This window comes from Taudactylus pleione, unplaced genomic scaffold (assembly GCF_031769625.1).
Source record: "Taudactylus pleione unplaced genomic scaffold, aTauple2 ptg000030l, whole genome shotgun sequence".
Classification (NCBI taxonomy): Eukaryota; Metazoa; Chordata; class Amphibia; order Anura; family Myobatrachidae; genus Taudactylus; species Taudactylus pleione.
The window spans coordinates 4,595,085-4,603,117 of record NW_028284432.1 but is presented as its reverse complement, the minus strand read 5'-3'; the positions used below and the strand labels follow the sequence as shown (position 1 = coordinate 4,603,117).

The following is an 8,033-nucleotide window of genomic DNA, read 5'->3' as shown; positions in this document are numbered from 1 at the left end:
AACAGGATTTCCAATATATATATATATATATATATATATATATACATACATATATATCAAAAATTTTGTTTTATAAACTACTATAAATTAGGACAACATTGTATGCGTCCATATTTTTACTTTTTTTATTTTCCCAAACAGAAATGTCTAAATGAGGAACGCAAGTTCATCACAGGCTTCCTGTAACGTTGGGAGGCAAAGGAATTCCTATGGAGGATTAATAGTCGCGACTACTCCAATAGGGTGAAGAAACTTATTGCGTTGGAGGAATTGGTTGAATACACCCGGCAATTCTACCATGATGCTACACTGAAGTCCGTGCGCCTCAAAATCCAAAACCTTCGCATTGTGTTTATAAAAGAGCTGAAAAAGGTTGAGGATTCCAAGCGATCCGGAGCATCTGCTGATGATGTCTATTGCCCAACCCTATGGTATTACCCTTTGATATCATTTCTAAAGCAGCAGGAACCACAACGACAGTCCATTGTACTGATGGCCGAGGGAGAGAGAGAAGAGGAGGCGGAAGATGGTCCGAGTGCTTCGTCCCAGGCTGGTTTGGTAAGTATAGTTTTTAAAAATTATCTGAGACATTCCTCCTGCCATGGCATTGCTCCTGGGCCATTAAAATAGGCCATATACTCCTCTCTCACCTGTTTTGCCCGTGCTGTGCCTGTTGATTGCATTGTTGGTGCTGCCAATGATGAAATCTGGCCAATAACCTCCAGAAGGTCTTGGTCTTCTCGCATAGCTGTGCCTGATGCCATTGGTAGGGTGGTTTTGTGGCGTAAAAAGTTATGGAGAACACAGCATGCCATTAAAACCCAGTCTATCTTCTCCACACGCAGGCTTATGCTGGTGTGTAAATTGCAGAACCGGTTACTGAGTATCCCAAAGGTATTTTCCACAATCCTGCGTGCCCTAGAAAGCCAATAGTTGTATATTCGCTTTTCAGAAGTCAAGCCCCTTTACGCATATGGCTTCATCACATTTTCATGTAATGCGAAGGCTTCGTCAGCCTCAAAAACGAAGTTTAGGCCGTGCTTCGTTTCCTCCACTGAAGGCAAGTTGAAAGCTTTGGAGGTGAGCCTCTCATAGGATGCAGTCTGCTTGAACGACCCACCATCCGAAGCATGGCCATTCTTGCCAACATCTACAAAAGAAAAAAGATAGTTGGCATTCACCACCGCCATGAGAACAATACTGAAGTAGCCCTTGTAGTTGAAATACTGTGATCCGCTGTTGGCAGGTGGGTTGATGTGGATGTGTTTGCCATTAATTGCTCCCCTGCAGTTAGGGAAATTCCAACGCCATTCGAAGTCTTCAGCTATGGTTTGCCACTCCTCAACTGTATTAGGAAATTATGGAAAAATGACAACAAAAACAAATGTTAAAACATTTATATATTTTTTTCATTTTTCTTTCAATACAGACTCAAACACAAGAACTACATTTGGGGTCTACGCCCGATTTAAGCTGCATTGCGGACAGTGAGGGGGATGTGTGTTTATCCCAATGCACACCAACAACCACAACACCCCCAGCACCTACCCAGCAAAAAAGAAAACGTCCTGCGAAAAAGACACAAAACAAAGATAATGTGGACACATTTCTGCAACAAGCAGAAGAGCTGTTAAGAAGGCCCCCAGATCGTCTTGATAATTTTACCACTCATATTAATAGCACCATGCGGAATATGAGTAATGAAACGCAAAATCAATTCCAGCGGCTCGTGTATGAGTTGCTCATCAGGGCTTTGGGTAACAACCTATACCTAGCGACCTATATTGCCGACTCTTTACCCTTCCCACCTACCCCAGCTGCCTCTGAGATGCCACCATCCCAGCCGCAGCCTACTCCACCATCCACTAACCCTCCCACCAAAAGACAGGCTATATATAGTGCCCTTTTAGAGGCGGATGATGACAATACAGGGTTTTACCAAATGTAATATTTGATTTTTGTTGTTGTTGCCTGCATTCTCCCCAAATTTTAACACTCCCAATACCTGCCCTATGGTATACGGTGGGGATTATGCAGATTGGACATGGTCAATACTAGGGATGTCCCTAGTCAATACCCACATGGCGCAAAGACAGACTGTTGGAAGCCGAGGCCTCAAACTGTCCTTGCGCCATGTGGATATTGGCCTATTCAATCCGGCATCTGAGCCACCGTATATCATAGAACAGGCGAGGTATTGGGACTGTTAAAATTTGGGGATAATGCAGTTTTGACATTATAAATGCTTTTACATTTTAAATACATATAGCGACTTGCTTCAAAACCACAATTGCTATGTTATGTATTCCATGTTTTTAATGGCAATGTATATACTGCTGTCATAAAGACAGGTGCTTGCAGCCATAATGACATTTTTACCCAGTTTTACACTTATACAGTTCTTTTCAACATTTGAAAATATAAAAAAAATTATTTTTCTTTCACAAGAAACAAATGTGTATTGTTCTTTTTCCTTACCTTGCAAAACTGGTACTGCAGCACTTTCACTATAGCCTTGCAGGTCTCCGGAATGATGACGCCCAAAGTCTGAGGGGATATGAGGGTCCCAAACTTCAGATCTTCCAGTCACCGTCCTGTAGTCAGTTACCTCAGGGTAGCCACCAGCCTCTCCTCAGCAGGGATAGCCCTCCACAGCCTTCTGTCCTGCTTCTGGATAAACGGGGTCACCAGACACAGCAACTCCTGGAATGTGGCGTCATCTATGCGCAGGTAGTTGCGATAGTCATCCGGATTGTTCTCCCGAATCTCCATCAGCAGGGACATGTGAGAGTGACTCTCTTTCTGCAGCAGCCACTCCTTAGTCCAGCATGCTCTCCTCCTATGCTGGGCCCTCTCCTTCATCACCTTGGGATGCAATCGGGAAGCCGGCTGACATTATACTGACAGCCGGCTTCCCGACTGTCATATCCCGGTGAGGGTGAAATGCCCAGCGTCTAGATGTAGATGCAGCTCATTTCCCCGACACCGGGAGACCGGCGCCCGGCATCCCGATCGAAGGGATGCCGGGCGCCGCGAGCGGACAGCCACGGTATAGGTTTAGGGCTCCCGTGGGGGACTTAGGGTTAGGCACCCCCCCGGGAGGTTAGGGTTAGGCTAGTGGGAGGGAGGGTTAGGGTTAGGCACCCCCCGGGGGACTTAGGTTTAGGCAGCATAGAAGGGGGGGGTAGGTTTAGGCACTTAGAGGGGGGATTAGGGTTAGGCACTTGGGGGGAGGTTAGGGTTATGCACCCCTAAGGGAGGGTTAGGGTTAGGTTAGTTAATACTTACCTAGGGACGATCGGGATTTCCAGCGCTGTCGGCCTGTCGCTGCCGGGATCTGTTCCAGTGTCGGGCTGCCACTGCCGGGAATTGAACCATGCGGCCGGCCGTATTTCATACCGATTCCATCACCTTCCACCAGCATAAACAACCATCACTGTATACCGATAGGGATCCATCAGCACAGAATACAGGATAGAATAAATAGAATGCAGCAAAGAAAACACTTTGTAGAGCAAAGCAAAATAAAGTATAGCACAATAACACTGTAAAGTAGGAGGTATACACCAAGCCTAGTCACAGAGCAGAAATGCTGACCTAATATGGTGCCTGCATTATATACCCTTGACTTAAGCACGACCACGAGCAATCTGACCATTCATCGTGGTGTGCACACGATTGATCGTGTACGATCTCACATTTTCGTCACCGGACACGATGCACGATAGATCGTGAGATCGTGTGACAATTCGGAGAGTTTTTGGACAAAATCAGGTCCACAACTGCCGGGGAGAGTTCAAGGGAAATCGGACACGATATCGGATAGTCACCAGATCTCCCTAGTGTGTGGGCACCTTTAGTCAGGTCTCTTTTAAATTTAATATTGCTGGCTTAAATCTTATATTACTGGCTCCCCTGTTGCTCCTGCAGCTAACGGCTAACTGTACTGTATGTGCAGTGTGAAAGGGATTTTATTCACTGCATGCTGAGCTTCACCGAATTCATGCATACACAGGCTGCCTCTGCCTGTTAGCCAATCTCTGGCTGCGCTATGCTGCAAGCCTACTCCAATATCAGCCAATGGGCCGGCTGTCTGGCTGAGTAAGGTAGTGCTGAGCAGCCCCTAGAAGCCAGCCACCGCTGCCTCCGCTCTGCTCTCCAGGATGGACCAGCAGCACAAAGTAGCTTGTGGTCTGCTGGCTGTCACCCAGGGACTCTGCTGCGGCTTGGCTGCCAGGACACTGATCACTGCTGCCACCTCTCCGGCAGGGTGGGTACCTCGGCTCCCCAGCAACTTCACAGCTCCTGCTGTGACAGGTTCCCTCTCTGGCTTCACCCCCCTGCGTCTGGCAGCCAGTCCAGAGCTCAACTGCCGCACAGGACACAGGGGGATGAGCACTGGAAGAAGTGACCAGCCGACCCACTGTCAGTCTGCTTGCAGTACCTATTATACTTCTCTCTGTCCCTGCCCTTCTTTTCCCAGCAGGAACCCAAGCACTCCCAGCCATATCACTCCGCTGCTTCTTCTCCAGTGCATGTGTATCCCACACAGGGGCACATCCTCACCACAGAGAAAAAAGTACCGCATAAAACGATATGTAAATATATTATTTATATATATATATATATACAGTATATATATATATATATATATATATTAGTAGAGATGAGTGGGTACTGATCTCTGAGATCCAAACCCACCCGAATTTAGCAGATCCTAGTCGGATCCAAGCAGGTTCGATTTTTCCCGCCTGACTCGGATCTCAAACCGAGGCAAAACTATAGAGTCTGAAATCTTGCGGTTCGCGAGCTTTTGTCTCTATGATCAATGTAGTATATTAAGGACCACGCGACGGATGCCATTTCACTCCGACTGTGGAGACTGAACAGGGAGGGTGGGTAATGTAGGGCTGGGAGAGGTGCTGGTGCTGCCTGCTGTGTCCTTGGTTGGTGCTGGTATTCCCATATGGCTAGGCGTACCACAGAAATGAATATACCTCTTACAGGGGAAAAATATATATTGAATTCCTTTATGAATTGTGATTCCAATTATATTATTTACCTTATTTCTTGCGATTGTGGTTTATTTTATGTTGGCCGTGCCATTAGACCCCTGAGGACCCGGTTTAGGGAACATCGACAAAATATCCTCAACCGTAGTAGGTTACACAGTGTCCCAAGACACTTTAACACTCAACACAATAGCGACCCTTCATGTCCTAGGATTGCAGGTTTAGAAACCATCGCTTCAACCTCTAGGGGTGGGAATAGATCCAACAAATTGTGCAGTAGGGAAGTCTTTTGGATGCTGATTTCAACTCTTTGCACCCTGCGGGTCTTAATGAGTCAATGGAACTCAATTCGGTCATCACCTAAAACCCTCTAAGCTTATGATCAAAATATATGTTCATACGTTCCTATATGTGTTAGCTTATCTGAATCTCACATGAGTGCATGATTTCACACATAATAATTTTTTACATGTGTCTGTATATGTACTTTTTGTGTGTTTTTATGTCTGTTACCAATAATATCAATCCCAGTCTTTTATTCATGTATTATTATATTAATATTTTTTATTATATTTTTTTATTAGATTTTTTATTATGTTTCCTTTATATATTAATCTGAGGTTTACTATTTCAACTTCTCATTATCACCTGATAATATGGGAGATATCGGATATAATATTGGATATTGGATATAATATATGGAATAAGCTCTTTTGAATATCGACAACCTATCTCATATTTCAGCTTCATCCTCTTAATTGTTTTTGTTTAAATATCTTTGTTTAAATATCATTGGATATTCCTGCATTTACGCCTTATTGCTAAAACTTCCTCTGACGTATACAGAGCCTTGGCTCATATGATTAAACACTGACCATAATAAAAACTATAGAAGCTCCCGATCACGTGAGTAAACAATAACCACGTGATCGGAACCTGCTGTAGGCAGTGCACACGTAACACTGACGTGGCACTGTTCATTACAGTTTGATAGAAATGGAGCCTGATCACGTGACTAGTGAGCATCACGTGATCGGGAATCCGCACACACAGCTGGTTTATGAACAGCTTTACTGAAACTTAAAGGTAATACAAGTGTTACATTGTGTTTTTTACTGTTCATATTTATTGTTTACCTCACCCTCGAATACCTATAAACGTGGGATATAGTAAGATTGTCTGTGTCTTTATGTTTTGAAATGATGGACAGTTCTCTGTTTGTTTTTCTGCTAATTAGCACATGTGATTGGGATTTTTAATGATCTGTGGGTTTATAAGGGAGATACTTTTGACCCACAGTATACACTCCTGTGGAAGCTGAGCAGTCATTTCTCAGCGAAACGCGTTGAGACTTTATTCACCACTTATTGGATCAACTTTCTGTTGGTTATACTTTATTCTGGACTTGAACTCTCCGCTTCCGGTTCTCCGGAGTTTTCATTTTTATTTATCAGATAGTTGCAGCGGTCATTTATCAATTCTGTATATATTTAACGAGACATCTATGCTAGATGACTAGTTTTCACTGTATGGGGCGCCTATATTATATCTCATTGATTAATACTTTGGTGTTTGATCCAGAGAGTGGTGGATTGATGGGTGTGTCCTGTCATTAATTGATAGGGGTATATATGTCAGCTTCTTTGGTGGTGGTGTTCACTTTCCATTTGGTTGTCTATTGATTCACTCTTGCTGCTTTGTCCTGATGATGGTCCACCTAGGACCGAAACGTCAACTATGACTTTGTATTATAACCTCTACCCTTGAACGGTGATTAAAACTTTGTATTTTTTCTACAAAACTTGGTGAGTGCCGATTATATATTTTTTCTATCTATGGACTTTGGGCCTGATTCAGACCCGCTCGCGAGCGCTGAGCGCTTGCAAGCGGGTCTCGCACCAAAGGGGGCGTGTTGTCGATGGTGAGTGACAGCACGCCCCCTTTGGTGGGCGTGCCGGGGGCATTGCTGCCCAGACGGAGGCGTTCCCATGGGAACGCCTGTCTGTGTCCACCCCCACTAACATCACTAGTGATGTCAGTGGGAGTGCTTTTGGCTCTGATAGAGCCAAAAGCACTCCTGGGCTTGCGGCAGTGAGACCCTACCACAGGGTCTCGTTGCAAGCCCGATGGTCGCGATGGTCTTGACCATCGCGACCATCTTTTTGGCTGCTCACATAAGCTGTGGGTGGTCACCCACAGCTATGCAAGCCGCCAGGAGGCCGCTCCAATTTTAGGTAGGAGGGCCCTGATTCAGAGCGAGCGCTCTTGTCAGAGCGGCAGGCTCTGAATCAGGCCCTTTGTCTTTAAATTGAGCACCCCACTATACTAATGATTTGTATGCAGTTCGGATAATCTGAACTACTATATATATATATATATATATATATATATATATATGTGTGTGTGTGTAGGGGTAGGGGACACCAGCCGAAAGTTTGCCTAGGGCACCAAATTGGCTAGGGCCGGCTCTGGATGCAGACATTCATTCATTGCTGTCTCAAAACATCACAGGGACGTCTCCCTGTGATTAATTGCTGCAGCTGTTTGCTCACCTGGTCTGCTAGTCCAATGGTTAGAGACCACTCCTTATTTAAACCAGTTCCTATGTGCTACTCATTGCCTGAACAATGTGTTACTACCCTGGATAGGCTCCTGGTTTACCTCATATCCTGTGTTCGTGTCCTCTGTGACTTCATTGCTACGTCGTTGATTCCAGCTATATACCAGCTTCACTGAGTATCGCTCACCTGCCGGCATCACAGCATCCACGCTGTTCCCAGACCTGCTATCCATCTGTTGCTGTGTCTCTAACACCTGCCGCCCTACTGAGTTCCATCTGCCGCTCTTTTCCGATACCTGTCAGCACTGCAGCTTTCTCAGATCCGCTATCCACGAGCCGCTGCATCTCCAACACCTGCCAAGACCTGCAGCTTTCACGCTGCACACAGAACCACTATCCACCGGCCACTGCATCTCCAATATCTGTCAGGCCGCAGCTTTCACGCTGCACTCAGACCCACT

At 45.3% G+C, this 8,033-nt stretch overlaps 1 pseudogene; it reads right to left on the bottom strand.

Annotated features, from left to right (window-relative positions):
• Positions 1-578: 578 nt before the first annotated feature.
• On the bottom strand, positions 579-1,190 carry LOC148539113 (uncharacterized; annotated as a pseudogene).
• Between the last annotated feature and the right edge of the window lie 6,843 nt (positions 1,191-8,033).